Raw genomic sequence first — 24,146 nt, forward strand, 5'->3', positions numbered from 1 at the left:
TAATTCTGCTACTATATTCATCTATATCAGGATCCTATTACCTGTTTATTTCCCTATATTTGTCTATTCTCCTCCAAGTCATATGTAAATGTAGGAATGTTTTCCAGATTAGTTGAATACTTTTCTCTAATTTCCTTCCAACTTGTAATGTACCCCATGTTTCTCTTCCTACCTCCTCCTCATTATCACCTCCTTTCTCAGAAATCCATTAAGTAGCATCCTGATTTAACTACTTAGCAACATTATGTGTTATACATAATATATGTGGAGAGAGATGATAGCTAGCTATATAATTTCTTTTACTTATTTGTGAACATGCTGTATCCTCCCACTAGAATGTAACTCTCATTCAATAAGAATGTAGAAAGATAGGAGCTCTCATTTTTGTTTTTGCATTATCTTTTCTTTTAATTGATGCTTTTTGATTTTATATTGCATCCATTTGCAAGTACAGTATAAACTTCCCTTCTTCCCTATCCCATGGACCTTCCCTTGCAATTTCCTCCTCAAGGATTGGACAATTTAAGATTTCTTTTTTGGTTTCTTTTAATTTTGGTATTTTATATTTTTGTAAGCAATCAATGATTTTCCTTTAAATTCTCAATTTTTCTCCCATTTTATTTATTGCTCCTCTAATTTTTCAAGATTTCTTATTTTGTGCTATTTTGGGTTTATTTGTTCATTTTTTTTTTTTTGGTGGGGCAATTGGGGTTAAGTGACTTGCCCAGGGTCACACAGCTAGTAAGTGTTAAGTGTCTGAGGCTGGATTTGAACTCAAGTACTCCTGAATCCAGGGCTGGTGCTCTATCCACTGCGCCATCTAGTTGCCCCTATTTGTTCATTCTTAATTTTTTAAAATTACATTATCAGTTCATTAATCCTCTTTTACTATTTTGTTACAGTATGTTTTTACTACTACTAATAATAATAACTAACATTTACATGATACTTAAAAACTTTTCCTCTCAATACAGCTTTGGTTATATCTCCAAAATATTTAAATGTTATCTCCACATGATCATTAATCCTCTCTTTGACATAGTTATTCATTGTTTCTATTATTTGTTGTTGGTTTTTTTTTTGGCCTAATCATTCACAGTTACTGTTAAGGTATGTATCATTTGTTTGTGTTCTTTGTATTAATCACCATTTTACTTGTATTTTGATCAGCAGAAGATATGCACACTATTTCTGCTTTTGTATACTAATTTAAAAAATATTTACTTTATTATTACTAGAGAGGCAGCATAGGGGCATAATGTATAGAATGTTGGCCTCTGAGTCAAGATAACTTGGGTTCAATTCCCACCTTTCACACATAATGGCTGTATGAACCTGGAGAGGTCACTGAACTCTCAGTGCTCTAAGCCAGAGGTGTCAAAACTGACAAGGTGGGGTGCTGAGTGCTCTGGAACCAGATTAAAATGTAATTGGGAAATATTTAACAAAATAAGTAAAAATGCAAAGAACATAGATATTATCAATATGTGGTTTTCTATGTCAACATGTAACCCAGCAAGGATGCATAGATCTAGGGGTCTATTAGTTTGGTGCCACTGCTCCAGGCAACTAAGCCATTAAGTTACAGAGGAGAAATTTTGAACTGAGAAAGATATTTTCTCTACGGGGGAGTTCTATACAAGTGAAATCACATATCTGTTCAGTCATTTTTCAGTCATATTTGGCTCTTCATGATCCCTTTTGGGGTTTTCTTGGCGAAGACAGTGCAGTGGTTTGCCATATCCTTTTCCAGCTCATTTTACATATGAAGAAACTAAGGCAAACAGGGTTAAGTGATTTGCCCAGGGTCACATTGCTGGTAAGTGTCTGAGGCCAGATTTGAACTCAGGAAGGGAAGTTATCTTAACTCCAGGCCCATCACTCTATTTACTCTACCATCTAATGCTTTATGTTTAGTTACATTTTTTTTCTATGTCCTAGCACACAGTCTATTTTTGTAAAGATATCACAGGGTACTGAGAAGTTTGTGTGTGTGTGTGTGTGTGTGTGTGTGTGTACACGTACAGAGAGGATAGATAGACAGAGTGTATAACTAGGATTACAAAAACACAGGGGGGAGAGAGCTTCCAGATAAAGGGTAATCTGACATCCTCTGAATATGAGCATTAAAGAGTGTGTGTGTGTGTGTGTGTGTGTGTGTGTGTGTGTGTGTGTACATATGCCAGATTACCCTATATCTGGATGCTTTCTCCTCCCAGAGTTTTTGTGATCCTACCCAGTTATAGTTCTCTTATTTACTGAACAGAATTTTCTTGGTCTCCTCTACAAATTTATCACATCCATGTCACTCCCTTATTTATGGGTATACCCCTATTCTCTTTCCTTGGCACTCCAATTTCTCTCTCTTTCACTCCCTCTCTCCTGCTCTCCTTAACTCAAGGTCTTGGTGATCTCATCAGCCTCTATAAACAGTACTCTCAAATTTATATATCGAGTCAACATCTCTCTCATGAATTCTAAGCCCACATCTCCAAATGTCTGCTGGACTGTCACACAAGTTATCTCAAATTTAACATGTCAAAAAAAGAACTTAGTTTCTTTCCCTTTAAATCCACTCCTTCTCCTAACTTAACCATTTCTATCAAAGGAACTATCTACCATTCTCACTTACACTGATAATTTAGGCAGCTAGGTGAAGCAATAGATAAAGCGCTAAGCGCTGGACATGGAGACAGGAAGAACCGAGTTCAAAGCCAGCCTCAGACTAGCTCTGTGACCCTGGACAAGTCATTTAATGTTTTTTCCCATTTCCTCTTCTGTAAAATGGGAATGGTAATAGCACTTACCTCCCAGGGTTATTGTGAGGATCAAAAGATATAATAATTGTATAGTGCTTAGCACAAGACATGGCATTAGATAAAGTATTATAGCTATACAACACTACTGTATGTTAGCTATAACACTTAGGTAGTTAGCTGCTGCTACTATTATCTGACTCTTCACTCAAACCCCTTTATTACCAGAGTCTTGTTACTTCCACTTTCTCAAGGTCTTTCACTCAAGCCTTTCTCTCCACTCTCATACCATACTTGGTTACCTGGACATCATTACTTCTTGCCTAGATTTTTTGCCAACATTTCCTGCTTATTTCTTGCAATTAAGAATAATTACTTAAGGGGCAGCTAGATGGCACAGTGGATAGAGCACCGGCCCTGGAGTCATGAGTACCTGAGTTCAAATCAGGCCTCAGACACTTAACATTTACTAGCTGTGTGACCCTGGGCAAGTCACTTAACCCCAATTGCCTCACTTAAAAAAAAAAAAAGAATAATTACTTAATTGGTGTACATGGATTTAGTCTCTCTATAATCTTTTCTATACCCAGTAAATCAATATTCCTACACACAACCTCATAGCTCACATTCTTCAGGAGGGCTTTCCTAATTCCCCCAGTTGTTATTGTCCTTCACCCAAATAAATCATTGTGCATTTGCACTGTATAGATCCTATTTATCTATATTCCTCCTACCAACAGAATCCTTGAGGGCAAGGATTGGCTCACTTTTCTATTTGAATCCTCACTGCCTAACACATTACCTAACAGATAATGGTAAATTAAGAGTCTATAATTCTACTTTGACTTTTACCAAATGAAAAAGAGTTAGGTATTTTTTATCAGTTTCCAGGTGTCAACACTAATAAAAAACCATTATAAATTAAGCTCAAAGTATACACGATCCTACCTAATATTTGGCAAAAAAGACTCACTATAATTAGTGTGGGGGCAAGGAGGCTTTATGATAACCAAACTTACAAGGTACCAGGATATATGAGGTGTTCAGGGAAGTACCAGCACCTCTGGTGTGAGGGCTTGCTGGCCCTTTTTCAGGGCTGCTCATCCACCTTTGATATCAACCTGTCACCCAACCCTCACCTGTGGATCCAAGAAGCTATAGCATGAGCAGACAAACTAAACCAGGTTGGGAGTAACCAACAGGCCAGCCTGTTGGTTGAGTTAGGGCTATCTACCCCAGTGATGTGAAGACTTCCCCTGACAGAATGGGCAGATGAGAACAATTTGTTCCAACGGGCCATGAAGGTGGAAGAAGAAGGTGCTGTGGAATTATTAGAGCAGGATCAGATACTGAAGATGCCAAGGTTATCCACTGCATCCTGAGCCATCACCAGTCCTCTTGACTCTTGTCTTGTCACTGGACTTGGATGACTCAGGAAGAGAGAGTGAAGCTGAGGAGTGTGTGCAATTCTGCCACACTTAAATACAATCATAACATCACCAATACAGATTAGAGCACTTCTACAAGTGTAAACAGTTTATTGCTGAAATGGAGAGAAAGCTGAGTCAGCACACAGCACAGTGGAACAGGAAAGGAGTGGGTAGATTTCAGAGACTTGGTGTATGATATTGCATTTGCTCTTCTGGGCAAGAACACTTGCAAACATCAGAATTGGTCTGATGAAAAAGATGGAGAAACTCAGAAGCTGCTAAATGAAAAAACTAGACCTCCACAGGGTTTACCAGCGAAGAGTTGGTTGGTTTCTAAGAAGGCAGCATTTAACTCCATGAAAAGTAAAGTATGAGCAAAGCTTAGAGAGATGTAGGATTCTTGGTTCAGTAAGAAGGCAGATGAGATTTAGTTTTACACTGATAACAATAATCCAAAGCACTACTACGATGCCCCAAAGATTATTTATGGACCAAAGACTTAAGGTACATCTCAACTACTCAGCTATGATGGAGCCACACTGATCAGTGATAAAGACAGGTTCCTGGAGAGATGGCTGAACACTTCCATAGTGTTCTCAACATACCATCATCAGTCAATGCTGAAGCCACTGACCATATGCTTCAGGTTGAAATGAATCCCTCTCTAGCTGCACTTCCAACTGAAGAAGAGGTATCGAATACCATTAGGCTCCTCTAGTTTGGCAAAACAAATGGTATTGATTCCATCCCAGCAGAGATCTACAAAGCAGGGGTCCACTGCTCCTACTGAATCTGACCAAAATCTCCCTAGTTATATGGCAAGAGGAAGTTATCCCCCAGGAGATCAATAATACCTCCACTGCCCATTTCTATAAAGGAAAAGGAAACAGACTGTCCTATGACAATTACAGGGAGATCTCTCTCTTAAGTCGCTACTGGTAAGATTCTTGCCAGAGTCCTCCTTAATCAGCTGATCCTTCATCTGGAAGATGGTCATTTACCAGAGGACCTATGGCCTTAGAAAGGGACAAGGAACGACTGACATAGTATTTGATGTCTAACAACTCCAGGAGAAATGCCAGGAACAGAAGAGAGACTATACAGCATTCATCAACCTTACCAAGGGCTTTGGTACTTTGATACTGTCAGTCATGGAAGGCTTATGGAAGACTGTGGCAAAATTTGGTTGCCTGAAGAATTTTTTCCCCCTTTTGCGGGGCAATGAGGGTTAATTGACTTGCCCAAGGTCACACGGCTGGTAAGTGTCAAGTGTCTGAGGCTGGATTTGAACTCAGGTTCTTCTGAATCCAGGGCGGGTGCTCTATCCACTGAACCACATAGCTGCGCCTGGAGAATTTCATCAGTATTTTAGGCCAGTTTCATGATGGCATGCTTGCAGGGGTTCAAGATAAAGAAAATGTTCTCACACTTTCCTAGCCATGAATAGAGTAAAGCAGAGCTATGTACGTGCTTCCATGCTGTTTTAACATGATATTTTCAGCAATGTTGTCAGAAGCCTTCAAGGAAGATGAAAATGGAATCAAGGTCAGCTATCACACTGATTGCTTGTAGCCTTTTTAAGTTCAATAGTTTACAAAGACTAAAGTGGAGGGAGAGTTGGTATATGACTTTTTGTTTGCAGAAAATTGAGGCTGAGATGCAACAGAGTAAAAATTGATTCTCTGTGGCTTGTGCTAATTTTGGCCTGACATTCAACACCAAGAAAATGGAGGTTTTCCACCAGCCAATACCACACCACCCATACAGGGTTACAGCAAATAGAAAAATTCTGAATGCTGTGGACAAGTTCATTTAACTTGGCAGGATATTTTTCAGGGATATATACATAAATGATGAGGTTGACAAATGCATTGCCAGAGCTAGCTCAGCATCTGGGAAGCTCTTAAAGAAAGCATGAGAGATGGGGCAGCTAGGTGGCACAGTGGATAGAGCACCGGCCCTAGATTCAGGAGTACCTGAGTTCAAATCTGGCCTCAGACACTTAACACTAACTAGCTGTGTGACCCTGGGCAAGTCACTTAACCCCAATTGCCTCACCAAAAAAAAGAGCACATAAGATAAAAATGAAGGAGAGTTAAGAACCTAAGTTCCACTCCTCCCCCTACAGCCAGCCCTCCCAAAAAGTGGGAGGAGCAAAAGACCCAGTAGAATATTCTCCCTTCCAACATTCTCTCCCTGTCATGCTCCCCACAATGCGTGCACACGACACACACACACACACTGTGATCACTCAAACAAAGCTGTTAGGACTATGTTAGAACTATGTTCTGTCAGTAAGGTTCTGCTTCAAGTCCATTCCTACCTCCCCTCCCCGCCTTGCTCTCCTACCAAGAACTGTACTAAATTGCTTTGAAAACTACTAGGTGATTGGCATGGATGTTTCTCCCCTGCCACTTCATACTAGTATCCCTCCACCACTCCTTAAGGAAAAACCGAGGATTTCTTTCCTCCCTTTTGCCCCAAGTGCAAAAATTCCTAATTATAATCTTTCTTTACCTGATTCACCATACAAGGAAAAAAAAAGTTAATGTCCAACCTGTCTTGCTAACTGGAAAAATATTGTGAAGAGCAAGGTGAAGAAAAAATAAGAAATAGAGTAAGACAGTATGAATATACACAAAAGAGGAGCTCACAGAAAATGTATCATCACAAACTGAAAGGAAAAAAACTAAATTTAACTATATGAAAACTAAATTATTAGACGCCCCATAAATATCATACAAGAACACTGACATTTATTCTAGTTTAGTTTTTTTTTTTTTTTGAGATATTTTATTTTTTCCGTTACATGTAAAGATAGTTCTCAACTTTTGTTTATACATGCTTTACAATTTCAGATTTTTCTCCCTCCCTCCCTCCCCCTCCCTCCCCCCCTCCCCTAGACAGCAGGTAATCTGATATAGGTTATATCTATATATATCTATACATATACATATAGATATATATATACACACACATATATATACACATAATAACATTAATCCTATTTCTGCATTAATCCTGTTACAAGAGAAAGAATCAGAGCAGTGATGCAAAACCTCAAAATAGAAAAAAAAAACAACAGCACCCAAAACAAAAGAAATAATATGGTTCAATCAGCATCTATACTCCACAGTTCTTTCTTTCTTTTTTTTTCTTGGATTTGGAGATCCTCTTCTATCATGAGTTCCCTGGAACTCTTCTGTACCATTGCATTGGTGAGAAGAATATAGTCCATCACAGTAGGTCAACACTCAATGTTGATGATACTGTGTACAATGTTCTTCTGGTTCTGCTTCTAGTTTAGTTTTAAGACTAAGGAAGTTGAAATGCTGAAATAGTGCCAACTGATAACACTCAACAAAGTATCTAGCTGAAATGCACATGTAAACTAAATTCCTGCAATCAGTTTTAGAGCACTTTGTTGACCAAATTTAAATGGGTTTATGAGAAAAAGTTCTAGTTGTCTGCCCTATTTCTTTTTGATCAAAGAATTATCTTAGAAAAATGACCAATTGATTGGAATCCCAAGGATGGGGGGTGGCAATACAGACAATTTCAATGTCAAAAATCTATTTCACTACTAGATTTAGAAGATTTATTTACATACAGACAAGAATATACATGAGAAAGTCAAATAAAAAGTAGCAAATTGAACAATCTTAAAACAAATACTTTTCTATTAAAAGCCAAGTTCTTATGTTTGGAGTATCATTAGAACCCTACTGTAAAACAATTACCAAGGCTCTGTTTTGATATTTGATGTATGAAAAAGAAAAGACCTCATGCAGATTCAGTCTCTTGTACACTGGTAATAATATTTCACTGCTGATTTCCAATGAATAAACATATGCTAAAAAAAATTGCTCAAACATACTGCTGGTTTTAAACACATTTAACTTACTATTAGAGGTTTGCTTCCTGAACTGCCAGACTTGCTCATTGGTTTCTTCCCTCTAGCTGGCAAAGAATAGCAACCATTGAGAACAACTATGGTTGTTCTGGTTGCCCTTCTCTTTCATTTTTATCTAAAAGATATTTGCAGGTAACTAGCAGAAAGAAAGAAGAATAAACTAAACAAAATAGTACTAGCAATTTACAAGGTAAATTGCACTTTACTACTATGAATCAATAATAACTGTACAATTCATCCCTATAAAACATTTCAGTTTACAATATTCTCTGGGCTTATAACACTAGAATGTAATAACCAGATTATACTATTGTGTTTAATTCTCAGAATTTCAATTTCCAACTTCAGGGATACATAATTAGAATATAGACCAAATTTAAACCTTTTCTACAATTCTGTTCATTTTAAGTTTAAATGCTTAATCTATTATTGTACTACTTTATTCCATCTATCTCAGATAGATTTTATCTTCAGATAAAATATACAATTCAATCCAACTTCTGACTCAATTTTAAAAGCTATCTAAAAACAAAAAAAAAAATTTTAAAGTGACTCCACAGTTTAACATAGATATATATGCATGTATGTATATATATATATGTATTTTTGTATACACATATAAAATAAACTACTGTCTCTTGCTATTTACTAAAAATAATGGCAAGTAAAAGAAAAAAAGCTATACAAGAAGCTTAGGGAAGGGGATTGAAACATAAAAATGTGTAAGACAAAATACATGAGAGAGGTCAAATTAAAATAAGAGATTCAAAGTCCTAATTGGGAGGATCAGGGAATACTTAAGGGGGTGACAGCTGAGATAGGAAAGATGTCAACAAGCAGAGGTGAGGGGGCAATTGTACTAAGTGTCCGTCAGGATGGTGCTTGTAAATGGATGTGGGCAGGAGAAGATAAAACAATGAAGAAGAGTAGATTGTCTAATTTGGCTTAAGTATGAAATTATGAACAGGAGTAGTATGAAACAGGTTGGAAATACAGGTTAAGGGAGGCAGTTAGGTAGCAAGGAACTTCCTGGGAATCTATGGTTATTACCTTTTGTGGGTCAGGTCAGCCTGAGCCAGGTAAGGAAGAGAAGGCTCAATATCGCAATAGATGACAACAAGAATGATCAGGAGGGGGGCAGAGGCAAGATGGCAGAGAGGAAGCAGCAAACTGCCTGAGCTCTCCTTCTGTTCCCTCAAAACAAACATTAAATCAAGCCTCTGGATGGATTCTAAAACTACAGAACCTGCAAAGAGACAGAGAGACACAGTCCTCCAACCAGAGATAATTTAGAAGACTTCAGGAAAAGGTCGGTCTGACTCAGGCAAAAGGGAGGCCCAGCGCAGGGCAGCAACCCAGCGCCGAGGGGGTCAGGGCAAGTCAGCAGGAGCTGCAGGCCACAGCCGAACAACTGGGGCCCCTGGAACCTGGTTCAAAAATCTGGTGGCCAAGAAGGACAGTGGAAAAACCTGCCTGCACCGGCCGAGAGGGCCACGAACGGGTCAGGCGGGATCAGACTCCCGGGTCTGGCGCCTGGCTGGCCGAGCACAATCAGACAGGAAGTGCAGGGCAGGGGATCTCCACACACCATAAAGGCCTCAGAGTAAAAACCTGGTCACACAGCACCTATACTCCTGCACAAGAAGCCCAAAACAGGGACCCTGGTGCCCCCAGAGCAGACCTCAACTTAAAAAATAAATAAATAAGCTGCAATAATGAACAAGAAGCAAAAAAGAGCCCTCTCCATTGAGAGCTTCTGTATCAATAGGGAAGAAGCCAACACAAACTCAGATGAGGACAATAGCCTAGATTGCCTAGATCTGAAGCCTCATGAGGGAAGGTGAATTGGTCTCAAGAACAAAAAGCCTTCCTGGAAGAGCTCAAAAAGTATTTTAAAAATCAATTGCGAGAGGTAGAAGAAAAAATGGGGAGAGAAATGAAAGCAAAACAAGAAAATTATGAAAAAAGGACCAGCAGCTTGGAAAAGGAAGCACATAATTTCACTGAAGAAAACAAAGCCTTAAAAAATTCATTTGGCCAAATGGAAAAAAAGGTGCATAATCTCACTGAAGAAAACACTGCCTTAAAAAAATCACTTGGCCAAATGGAAAAAAAGGTGCATAATCTCACTGAAGAAAACAATGCCTTAAAAATTAAAGTGGGACAGTTGGAAGATAAGGAATCCATGAGACACCAGGAATCAGTCAAGCAGAATAAAAAAAATGAAAAAATAAAAGAAAATGTGAAATACCTCATTGGAAAGACAACTGATCTGGAAAACAGATCGAGGAGAGACAATTTGAGAATCACTGGACTGCCTGAAAGCCATGACCAGAAAAAGAATCTAGACACCATATTCCAGGAAATTATTAAGGAGAACTGCCCTGATATCATAGAATCAGAGGATAAAATCATCATTGAAAGAATCCACCGATCACCTCCTGAAAGAGACCCCAAAAGGAAAACTCCAAGGAATATTGTAGCCAAATTCCAGAATTATCAGGTGAAGGAGAATATACTCCAAGCAGCCAGAAAGAAGCAATTTAAATATCATGGAGCCACAGTCAGGATTGCTCAGGACCTGGCAGCTTCAACATTAAAGGACCGCAAGGCTTGGAATATGATATTCCAGAAGGCAAAGGAGCTTGGATTGCAGCCGAGAATCTATTACCCAGCAAAAATGTGCATTTTCTTTCAGGGGAAAAGATGGACATTTAATGACATTGGGGACTTTCAATCTTTCCTGGTGAAAAGACCAGAACTGAATAGAAAATTCGATCTCAACATACAAGACTCAAGAGAAGTTTGAAAAGGTAAACAGAGGGGGAAAAAAAAGGTTACCCTATTAGGTTAAACTGTTTATATCCCTACACAGGAAAATAATACTCATAACTCTTAAGAACTGTAAATGTATTTGGGCAGAGAGAAGGACTTTACATAGAGGGTATAAATATAAATTGTCTTTGATGTGATGATACAAAAGAATTAAGGGGATAAAAAGGGAATCTATGGGGAGGAGAGGAAAGGGGGGGTGGAATGGGATGAATTATATCATATGAAGAGGTGGAAAAAAAAACCTATTAGACTAGAGGGAAAGAAAGGAGGGGGGAACATTGTTTCAACCCTATTCTCATTAGATTTGACTCAAAGAGGGAATAACATATACGTTCATTGGGATAAAGAAACTTAACTCATTCTATAGGGAAGCAAAAGGGGAAGGGAAAGGGGGGGACTGATAGAAGGGAGGACAAAAGCAAGGGAGAAAAGGGTAAAGAAAAGAGAGGGGGGTGATAAAAAAGGAGGGCAGATCGGGGGAGGCAGGGGTAAGAAGTAAAACGTCGGTGAGGAGGAATAGGGTGAAAGAAGGGGGGGGAAGTACAAAGGGGGTAAATAGAATGGAGGGGAATAGACAGTCAGGAATAATAACTGTGAATGTGAATGGTATGAACTCTGCTATAAAACGGAAGCGAATTGCAGAGTGGATTAAAAACCAGAATCCTACAATATGCTGTTTACAAGAAACACATTTGAATCAGAGAGATACACACAGAGTAAAGGTAAAAGGCTGGAGCAGAATATATTATGCCTCAGCTAAAGTAAAAAAGGCAGGGGTAGCAATCCTTATCTCAGACAAAGTGCAGGCAAAAATAGATCTCATTAAAAGAGATAAGGAAGGAAATTACATCTTACTTAAAGGTACTATAGATAATGAAGTAATATCAATATTAAATATGTATGCGCCAAGTGGTATAGCATCCAAGTTCTTAGAGAAGTTAAATGAGTTACAAGAGGAATTAGACAGTAATACTATACTAGTGGGGGATCTGAATCTCCCCCTCTCAGAATTAGATAAATCTAGCCAAAAAATAAATAAGAAAGAAGTGAAAGAGGTGAATAGACTACTAGAAAAGTTAGACATGATAGATGTCTGGAGAAAATTGAATGGGGATAGAAAGGAATATACCTTTTTCTCAGCAGTACATGGCACATTTTCAAAAATTGACCATGTATTAGGGCACAAAAACATCATAGTCAAATGTAGAAAGGCAGAAATAGTAAATGCATCCTTCTCAGATCATGATGCAATAAAAATTACATGTAAGGAAGAGCCAGGGAAAAGTAGAATGAAAATCAACTGGAAACTAAATAATTTCATTCTAAAGAATGAATGGGCCAAACAAGAAATCATAGAAACAATCAATAACTTTATCCAAGAGAATGACAATAAATGAGACAACATACCAAAATCTATGGGATGCAGCCAAAGCAGTGCTTAGGGGAAAATTTATAGCTCTAAATGCTTACATGAATAAAAAAGAGAAAGAGGAGATTAATGAATTGGGCATGCAACTTAAAAAGCTAGAAAAAAGAACAAATTAGAAATCCCCAATTGGACACTAAATTAGAGATCCTGAAAATTAAAGGAGAAATTAATAAGATTGAAAGCAAAAAAACTATAGAATTAATCAATAAAACTAAGAGCTGGCTTTATGAAAAAACCAATAAAATAGATAAAATATTGGTTAATTTGATTTAAAAAAAGAAAGAAGAAAACCAAATTACCAGTATCAAAAATGAAAAGGGTGATGTTACCACCAATGAAGTGGAAATTAAGTAAATAATTAGGAATTATTTTGCCCAACTGTATGCCAATAAATTTGACAATCTAAATGAAATGGATGAATATTTACAAAAATACAAACTGCCCAGGTTAACTGAAGAGGAAATAAAATCCTTAAATAAACCCATATTAGAAAAAGAAATTGAACAAGCCATTAATGAACTCCCTAAGAAAAAATCCCCAGGGCCAGATGGGTTTACGGGTGAATTTTACCAAACATTTAAAGAACAATTAATTCCAATATTATACAAATTATTTGGAAAAATAGGTGAAGAAGGAGTTCTACCAAATTCGTTTTATGACACAAATATGGTGGTGTTACCAAAACCAGGCAAAGCAAAAATAGAGAAAGAAAATTATAGACCAATTTCCCTAATGAATATTGATGCTAAAATCTTAAATAAGATATTAGCAAGGAGATTACAGCAAGTGATCACCAGGATAATACACTATGACCAGGTGGGATTTGTACCAGGAATGCAGGGCTGGTTCAACATTAGAAAAACTATTAACATAATCAACCACATCAATAAGAAAACCAACCAAAATCATATGATTATCTCAATAGATGCAGAGAAAGCTTTTGACAAAGTACAACACCCATTCCTAATAAAAACACTAGAGAGTTTAGGAATGGGTGGAGCTTTCCTTAGAATAATAAACAGTACCTACCTAAAGCCATCATCAAGTATTATATGTAATGGAGATAAATTAGAGGCCTTCCCAATAAGATCAGGGGTGAAACAGGGATGTTCATTATCACCCCTATTATTGAATATTGTCCTAGAAATGTTAGCTTTAGCAATCAGAGAAGAGAAAGGAATTAAAGGAATTAGAATAGGCAAGGAGGAAACAAAACTATCACTCTTTGCAGATGATATGATGGTATACTTAAAGAATCCTAGAGAATCAACTCAAAAATTACTTGAAACAATTAACAACTTTAGCAAAGTAGCAGGATATAAAATAAATCCACATAAATCATCAGCATTTCTATACATGACCAACAAAGTCCAGCAGCAAGAAATAGAAAGAGAAATTCCATTTAAAGTAACGGTAGATAATATAAAATACTTGGGAGTCTACTTGCCAAGACAAACCCAGGAACTCTATGAACACAACTACCAAACACTCTTCACACAAATCAAATCAGATCTAAATAATTGGAAAGATATCAATTGCTCATGGATAGGCAGAGCTAATATAGTAAAAATGACAATACTGCCTAAATTAATTCAGTGCCATACCAATCAGACTACCTAAAAATTATTTTATACAGCTAGAAAAAATAATAACAAAATTCATCTGGAAAAACAAAAAATCAACAATATCCAGGGAAATAATGAAAAAAAATTCACAGGAAGGTGAGTTAGCGGTACCAAACCTGGAGCTTTACTATAAAGCGGCAGTCATCAAAACTATCTGGTACTGGCTAAAAAATAGAGTGGTAGATCAATGGAATAGGCTAGGCTCAGGAAATGCAGTAGTAAATGACACTAGTAATGTAGTGTTTGATAAACCCAAAGACTCCAGCTTCTGGGATAGGAACTCAGTATTTGACAAAAACTGCTGGGAAAACTGGAAGATAGTATGGCAGAAATTAGGCATAGACCAACATCTCACACCTTATACTAAAATAAGGTCAAAATGGATACACGATTTAGACATAAGAGGCGATACCATAGGTAAATTTGGAGAGAAAGCAATAGTCTACCTATCAGATCTTTGGAAAGGAAAACAGTTTATGACCAAACAAGAGATAGAGTATATTATAAAATGCAAAATGGAGGATTTTGATTACATTAAATTAAAAAATTTTTGTACAAACAGAAGCAATGCATCCAAAATTAGAAGGGAGGCAGAAAGCTGGGAAACAATTTTTGTGTCCAGTACTTCTGATAAAGGCCTCATCTCTAAAATATATAGGGAACTAAATCAAATTTATAAGAACCCAAGTCATTCCCCAATTGAGAAATGGTCAAAGGATATGAACAAGCAGTTTTCTGATGAAGAAACCAAAGCTATCTATTCCCATATGAAAAAATGCTCTAAATCTCTAATGATTAGAGAGATGCAAATTAAAACAACTCTGAGGTACCACCTGACACCTATCAGATTGGCTAAAATGACAAAAAAGGAAGATAATAAATATTGGAGAAGCTGTGGGAAAATTGGAACACTAATGCATTGTTGGTGGAGCTGTGAACTGATCCAACCATTCTGGAGAGCAATTTGGAATTATGCCCAAAGGGCGATAAACCTGTGCATACCCTTTGACCCAGCAATTCCACTTTTAGGTCTTTTTCCCAAAGAAATCATGGAAGGGGGAAAGGGACCCACATGTACAAAAATATTTATAGCTGCTCTTTACGTGGTAGCAAGGAATTGGAAGTTGAGGGGGTGCCCATCAATTGGGGAATGGCTGGACAAGTTGTGGTATATGAATATAATGGAATATTGTGGAGTATAGATGCTGATTGAACCATACTATTTCTTTTGTTTTGGGTGCTGTTGTTTTTTTTTTTTTCTATTTTGAGGTTTTGCATCACTGCTCTGATTTTTTCTCTTGTAACAGGATTAATGCAGAAATAGGATTAATGTTATTATGTGTATATATATATATATGTGTGTGTGTATATATATATATGTATATGTATATAGGTATATAGATATATAGATATAACCTATATCAGATTACCTGCTGTCTAGGGGAGGGGGGAGGGAAGGGAAGGAGGGAGAAAAATCTGAAATTGTTAAGCTTGTATAAACAAAAGTTGAGAACTATCTTTACATGTAACGGAAAAAATAAAATACCTTATATGTAAAAAATAAATTAATTAATTAAAAAAAAACAAAAAAAAGAATGATCAGGAAATTAGATAGCATGAATGTCAACTAAAGAGATATTGTTTAGCTATTATGACAGAGAAAAGGTATGGAAATGGCTGTGATAGTTAAGAAATAAAATAAATCTTGAGTTGAAGTCAGAGGTATAAACAAAGCAGTGGCTAGAATTGGAGGGGGTTTTAAGGTGTGTAATATCCTAAGGGAAAAGGCAAGATTGATTTAATGCTTGAAAGTATAAAAAAAATGAAGGGTAGTTTGTAGACAATACAAAAGAGTTTCAATAATGGAATGGCTAAGCAAACATAAGAGTTGTGGAAGAATGGGGTATGATGGACCAAAATGAGATTAAAGGAATTTATTCCTTGGGGTATAGTAGTTTAGTATTAGAGGAATGAAGCAGAGACAGAGACAAGCATATAAACAAAATATTTCATTCTAGAAAGAAACAAAAATGTTGCTTAACTTATATTACAGAAATAGAAGTAGAATATAATCAAAGTAGAAGGGCATATAGCACAGAGCAGGTAAACATATTTGGGAAATATTAAATTTTACCTGATCTATCAAATTCCAAACACAAGAAGAATAATAGGCATTAAGGGGGGGAAAAGGTAATCTTAAATTCTTTTATATTTGTTTTGGTGCATTTTAAAATTTGTCACACACTCACACACACACACACAGAGTTAAACCCAGAAAAGGTGGAAAAATTCAATGAGAATAGTCCCCCATAAAAAAAAGATAATGAATTAATCACATTTTGCTAAAGAAGTATTAAGTAACCTTAAAATTATTTACATAGTGGAAGATTAATTGAAAATTTTAGTGAACTCAAAATGTTTTCAAGTCTCTATTAGCAATTATATTGTGATTATCATTTTCCCCAATATTTCTTTGAGGTAAGAAAAATAGCTAGAATAAGAAAAAAGTTTTCTACATTAAGTTTTCCCTTTTTGAAGCTGGAAAGTCTGATATTTGGGGGCTGGGGTGGGAAATATCCTTTCATTTCCTCTGAGTGAAAAGAACCCACCTCAAGAAGAAAACAGAATAAACATTGGGAAAATATATTCTCTGATCACAAATAAAAAATAACCAATCAAATAAAGACATTATCATCTTTAATTGCAATAAAAAGCAGTGTATATATTTAAGCATAATATATATTTAATTTTAACAAATCATTAAAATTGTACTCCACTTAAATTATTATACGTATATCAATGTTCAACAATAACCAAGCAATAAAATCTAATAAAGTAGCCATTTCAGACAAGATATGAACCACAACGAGGATAAAGATTTTCACAACCAATATGCTAAAACAGGCTAGGATTTAAGAGAAAAGTCTAAATGAAAGTTTTTTGTTTTTTTTCCACAAAACTGGCAATCCTGATTTTTTCAAATTATTTCCTTTTATTTTCACCTACTATGAAATGGCAAATAACTTACTTAACCTATTCAGAACATACTTGAAGTAAGATTTCACGCCAATAATTGCCATAGCTATTTTGAAGACTCCTCTGGTATAAAAGAAATTTTTGTAAAGAAAACTATTCTAGAATAAAGGTCTAGAAAGTTCCACCCATCTTTGCTCTCACCTCTGCCCAAACAATATACGATGGAACATAACATTAAATTTCAGAGCTTCTTTATTGCCCACCACCAATTTCAACATGGGTGAGGGTACTGAAATAATCTACAACGAGGAGGGACAGGCGGGGAAGGCAGGAATACACTGCATAATTTAGATTCCATTCTAAAAAAACAACTTTTAAAAGTAAAACACATGCCTCAGCAAGTCAAATTCAAACAAAAGACAGGCCTTAAGAGAAAAGAGAAAGCTTGAATTAGATTTAGTCCATCTTCAGTACATGTATGTTGATATCAATTCTTTCCTATAATAACTCAAAGCAGTTAGGCATGTAAGAGGTAAGATGGCAGCTTCATACATCAGAATCAATTTCATCACTCACCACTGAGTGGAGCTGTTAACCTTGGAAAAGGCTGACATTACTTTTCAAGGTTAGCCTTTATGCTTTCTTTTGACAGGATCCCAGAACACTGTAACATTAACTCATTTTAAACCTTCTAAACACTTAAGGCTACCACCTTCATTTTACAGATGAGGACACTGAGGTCTAATGAAGTGAAATGACTTCTCCAAGGTCACAAGCAAGGTAGTGTAATAGCCAGGACTAGAACCTAGCTTCATCTGGTCACTCCACAGTACCATGGAAACCTTTTACATTAATAAGGAGAACTAGCATTTATATAGTACCTATTGTTTGCCAACCAAGGCACTTAGCACTTTAAAAAATATCATTTCATCCTCATGACAACCATGTGAAGTAGTTGCTATTATTTTGCACTTGAGGAAACTGAAGCAGGGAAAGCTCAATTGATTTACTCAGGATCACCATAGCAAATAAGTGTCTGAGGCCAGATTTAAACTCAAGTCTTTCTAACTCCAGGCTAGTGCTCTATAGTCCCATTTAGTTACTCCCCATATATTATGTGTGTATATGTACATATATGCATTATATATTATTACATGTTATAATCTATATATGTAAAACATATTTAATAATCTCTTTTAAAAACTGAACTGTCCTTAAATTATTACACATGTATCAAGTTTCTTTAAGAAAACAGTAGGGGAGAAAAAAGATTTAGAAAACTGTAGAGGGGCAGCTAGGTGGCACAATGAAAAAAGCAAAGGCCCTGGATTCAGGGGGACCTGAGTTCAAATTCGGCCTCAGACACTTGACACTAGCTGTGTGACCCTGGGCAAGTCACTTAACCCTCATTGCCCCGCAGGAAAAAAAGAAAGAAAGAAAACCGTAGAACCCAGAGAACATCGTATATGGTAACAACAATATTGTTTTAAGAACAACTATGAGCAAATATGTCACTTTGACTATCATAAATACCCAAATTAACTACAAAAGATAAGAAGACACTACTGACATCCAGAGAAAAAACTGATAGAAATATGAATAGAATGATTATACAAATGCATATGCACATACATATACATACACATACATATATTTGTGTCTAATGATAACCATCTCTAGGGTGAGAAGCAGCAGAGGGAAGGAAAAAAAAGAAAGAAATTTACATGATAACTCTATTATATATTTAAAAGGAACAGCAAGTTTTACATAACAGATTTGCATTTTCGCATGCAATCATTTATTATGTAATGTTTTGGAAATGTTTGTTTTATCCCATAATGTAAAAGTAAAATAAGGAAAAAAAGAAAATATATAGGACCTGGAGGTTCATAATATACATAGCTATAAGAATAGGTAATGAAATATTTTTCAAAAATGTGTCTGTTAAATCAGCAAAATTCACAAAGAGTTAGGTGGTACACTTACTGTGTCACTCTTACTTACTCAGACACTTACTGTGTCACTCTGGCAAGGGCACCTCTACCTCAGTTTCCTCAATTATAAGATGGGAAGAATAATAGTACCTACTTCCCAGGGTGGTTGTAAGGCTAAAGTCAGATATTTGTAAAGTACTTAGCACAGTACCTGGCAAGTAGAAGGTGTTTAATAAATGCTTGTTCTCTCTCCATTCCTCACCTATTTTGGGGGGGGGGGGTCAGTGAGGGTTAAGTGACTTGCCCAGGGTCACACAGTTAGTAAGTGTCAAGTGTCTGAGGTCGAATTTGAACTCAGGTCCTCCTGAATCCAGGGCCAGTGCTTTATCCACTGTACCACCTAGCTGGTCCCGCTTCTCTACCTTTTTACCACTCCAATGCCCATACAGAATTAGTACTAGCAATTTGTACACCCTAGACAAGGGGCAAATAGCATAAATGGAGAAAATAATTAAAAATAACAAAAACAACCTCAAATGCAGCTGGAGAAACCATGAAAAGGAAAAGATGGAATAGGCTGAGGAAAAGCTTATGATGAAAAAAAACAAAAACAAAAAAAAGAGGGAGGGGGAGCAGTTAGGTGTTGCAGTGGATAAAGCACCAGCCCTGGATTCAGGAGGACCTGAGTTCAAATCCTCCCTCAGAAACTTGACACTTACTAGCTGTGTGACCCTGGGCAAGTCACTTAACCCTCACTGGCCCACCAAAAAAAAAAGAGAGAGAGAGAGAAAGCTTATGATGGAAGAAGATGTTAGTCTTATCACTTGGTAGCTCCTTTTAAAATTCAGTTTTCTTGCTGACCAAGTGTTAAACTCAGTTGTTTCCATGACCCTGAAAAGCTGTCCATGTCCTCTCAATTTCAGCACTATAAGTGCAAGGCACTATCTTACCCTGGTTATAGCTGTTGGCTATGAGGTGGCACCAGTTCTGAGGCAATATGGCATATAGTAGAGGAAAGAGCAGTGAACTAAAACTCAAGAATAATGGAGAATGGTTCTGCCAAGGACTTTACATGTGACCCCATCTCTCTCTGTTCTAATGCGAATAGCTGCTTTTCTTCAGCTTACTTGTATCCTCAACTATGAAATGGAAAGCTGCCCAACATGCCAAATTTCAGACATCCCAAAACCTCTGCTGGAAGGACTGACTCTCAAGCCTCCTTAGAACATGCCACTTGCTCTGGAGCCAGAGAACCTGTGCTTACCTTTCAGCCCTGTCCCTCACAAGTTATCTGTGGCCTCTGGCACTCTTCACCTCTCATCTGGACTATGTATCTGAACTGGTCTCTCTGCCTCAAGTTTCTCCACTCTAGAGCTACCCTCCACCAAGCTCCCCCAGCAATTGTCCTAAAGCACAGGCCTGACCACACCTTTTGCCTGTTCCATAAAGGAGTAACTCCCTACTGCCTGTCTGGTGTTTAAAGTTCTTCCCAGCTTGGATCTCCCCCACCCTGTCAGCTCTCTTTGTAACCCCAAGACCTGACACATAGTAAGGGAGGACTTTTTTTGTTCTTCTTCAGTCATTCCAGTCCTGTCCAACGCTTCCTGACCCCATCTGGGGTCTTCTTGGCCAAGATGCTGGAGGGGTCTGCCCTCTCCTTCTCCAGGAGGTAAATAAGGTTAGGTGACCTGCCCAGGGTCCCACAGCTAAAAAGTGTCCAAAGCCAGATTTAAGCTCAAGAAGAGGAAGTTTCCTGACGTCAGGCCCAGCACTCTGTGCACTATGGTGCCACGTGGCTGCCTAGAACACACATAGATAAATAGTGACTCCATGTACTCTGCAGCCTGAGCAAATGTGCCTTTTTTCCATTCTTCACACATGAAACTCCCATCCCTGTAACTTTACCCAGGCTCTCTCCTGGGCCGCCTTCTCTTTACCCTCTATACTATCTCACTTGGCGATTTCATCAGCTTCCAGAGGACTCAATTACTATCCTCAGGCAGATAATTCACAGGTCTTTATATCAAATGCTAGGCTCTCTCTGGACCTACGGCCCTACATCACCGACTGCCACTGGAGTATTTCAAACTAGATGTGGGCATCTCAAACTCAACATATCCAAAACAGAACTCATTATCTTTCTTAACTTTCCTAATGTTGTCAGGGACACCAGTATCCTCCCTGACATCCAGACATATAAGTCAAGTAATTCCCAACTTCTCATTCTCCTAGAAGAGCTAAAAAAGAATTTTCAAAAATCAAGTAAGAATGGTTGAGGAAAAATTAAATAAAGAAATGAGAGTGAGGCAAGAAAAAATAAACAGACAATTAACAGCTTGGTAAACATAAAAAATATAGAAGAAAATAAAACCTTAAAAAAGAGAATTGAACAAATGGAAAAAGAGGTACAAAAATTCATTGATGAAAATAACTACTAAAAAAGCAGAAGTGGCCAAATACAAAAAGAGATAAAAATGCTCCCTTATGAAAATAATTTCTTAAAAATCAGAATTGGGGGGCAGCTAGGTGGCGCAATGGATAAAGCACTGACCCTGTATTCAGGAGGACCTGAGTTCAAATCCAGATTCAGACACTTGACACTTACTACCTGTGTGACTCTGGGCAAATCGCTTAACCCCAATTGCCTCACCAAAAAAAAAAAAAAAATCAGAATTGGGCAAATGGAAGCTAATGACTCCATGTGACTCAAAAGAATGAAAAAAATAGAAGAAAATGTGAAATACCTCAATGGAAAAACAACTGAACTGGAAAACAAATCTAGGAGAAATAATTTAATAATTACTGCACTACCTGAAAGCCATGATCAAAGAAAGAGTCTAAACATCATATTTCAAGAAATTATCAAGAAAAACTACCCCCAATACTCCAGAATCAGAGGGTAAAATAGAAATTAAAAGAATCAACCAATTACCACCTTTAAAGAGACCCCAAAGTGAAAACTTCCAAAAATATTATACCAAAATTCCAGGGTTCCCAGATCAAAGAGAAAATACTTCAGGTAGCCAGAAAGAAACCATTCAAATATTTTGGATCCACAGTCAGGATCACACAAAATTTTGCCACTACCATGTTAAAGAAGCAAAGGGCTTAGAATATGATATTCTGGAAAGCAACAAAAACTAGTTTTACAACCAAGAACAACCTACCTAGCAAAACCAAGTATAATCTTTCAAGGGAAAAACTGAATAGTTAATGAAATAGAGGACTTTCAAACATTCCTGATGAAAGACCAGAGCCGACTAGAAAATGACATTCCAATAAAAGATTCAAGAGAAACATGAAAAGGTAAACATGAAAAAGAAATTATAAGGGACTCAATAAGGTTAAACTGTTTACCTTTCTATATGAGAAGGTAATACATGTAACTTCTAAGAACTTTATTATTATTGTGGCAGTTAGAAGGATTCTACAAAGACAAGGGGTGTGAGTGAGTTGATTATGTTGGGATGATGTAAAATGTGCCCTAGGAGAAGGAGGAAGAAGAAAAATGGAGAAAATTATTTCACATAAAAGAGGAAGGCAAAGAAGAACTTTTACAATGGAGGGAGAAATAATGGGGGCAGGCAATGCTTTAACCTCACTTTCATATAAATAGGTTCAAAGAGGGAAAAGGTGTGTGTGTGAGTATGAGTGGGAATGTGAGTGTGTATGTGTGTGTGTGTGTGTGCGTGTACGCACACACATATAATACACAGACCCAACTGGATATAGAAATCTATCTTACCCAACAGTGAAGGAGAATAGGAGGGAAAGGGGATAATAGAAGGGTGGTGGTGGTAAGAAAAGGGAAGGTAGATAAAGGAAGGCAGTGCTCAGAAGCAAAACATACTAAAGAGGAGGAGGAACAACAAAAAAAGCAATAAAGAAGGATTAACAGAAGAAAATAGGATGGAGGGAAATGCACAATTGGTAATCCTAACTAATGAGATCCATAAACTGGATGCAGATAGCAAAATGGATTAGACCTCAGAATTCAACAATATGCTGTTTACAAGAAACACACCTGATACAGAGAGACACATAAAGGGTTAAAATAAGGAGCTGGAGGAGAAGCTATTATGCTTTAGCTGAAGGAAAAAAAAAAGAAGAGGCAGCAAAAAAACCCTGAGAAGACTTCAATGAACTTAATGCAAAACGAAATGAGCATAACCAGAAGGACATTGTATGTAGTAACAGCAATATTGTAGGGATCATCAACTGTGAAAGATTTAGCTATGTTGATCAAGACAATAATCTACATGAGTAGTCATGGATAAATTCCCATATTAGCTAGTTGTGAGAGAAAACAGTCAAAAAAACCAAAACTCTAGATTAAGGAATTGTCAAAGAGGAAAAGAAAAAAAATTTTAATGTGTTTCCATATGTTTTCAGATACTATCAGTTCTTTCTCTGCAGATGGGCTGCAATCTTCTTAAGTCCTTCAGGGTTATATTGGATCATTGCCTTGCTGAAAATAACCACATGCTTCCCAGCAGATCATCTCCCATTATTGCTTGAGTTCTCGTGGGTGGGGGTAGGAATGGAGGGGGGAAGAGAAGTTGGAACACAAAGTTTTAACCTGACTCTTCCTACCTTTTCAGTGTTACTACTTTTTATTCCCCTCCATGTACTCTAAGATTCAGCAATACTAACCTACTTGTTGTTCCTTATACATGACACTCCATTTTCCATCCCCATGACTTTTTACTGGTTGGTCCCCATTCTTAGAATGCTTTTCTCCTCAACTCCACCCCTAAGTTTTCTTGGCTTCCTTCAAGACTTAGTAAAAATCCCTTCTTCAAGGGGATTTTCCTGGTCCATCTTGCTGTTATTGTCATCCCCTCTGAATTTTGTCCCCTGTGAGGTCTCTATACCAATGACATCACAAATCCATCCCCTATTCCTAAGTATCATTTTATTATTTCCAGTAATGTTTGCATTTTTTTTATCCCCATCAAAAGCCTAATGCTGGTAAAGCTTTAATATATGCTTTTTCACTCATGTCAATATCAACCCATTAATAATTCAATTTATTCAGCAACCTGAAAAAAATAACAACATATAAAGGCCATGACTTAAAAATAGATATATCTGCTTTATATCTTCAAACCTTAAAATATATGAAAGACTGCAAAATTCACATAAAACTATTTGAAAGCATAATTCAGTACCACAACATTCTTTTCTTTTTTATTTTTTTTTTGTGAGGCAACTGGGGTTAAGTGACTTGCCCAGGGTCACACAGCTA

The 24,146-nt window shown here is 37.1% G+C and overlaps 1 protein-coding gene across 13 annotated transcripts in view; it reads right to left on the minus strand.

The window, feature by feature from the left end:
• The window catches only part of EHBP1 (EH domain binding protein 1), a 384,386-nt gene that overhangs the window by 288,604 nt on the left and 71,636 nt on the right, over positions 1-24,146 (minus strand). The gene's annotated exons all lie outside the window — the stretch shown is intronic.

This window comes from Dromiciops gliroides, chromosome 2, assembly GCF_019393635.1.
Source record: "Dromiciops gliroides isolate mDroGli1 chromosome 2, mDroGli1.pri, whole genome shotgun sequence".
In the NCBI taxonomy this organism is placed as follows: Eukaryota; Metazoa; Chordata; class Mammalia; order Microbiotheria; family Microbiotheriidae; genus Dromiciops; species Dromiciops gliroides.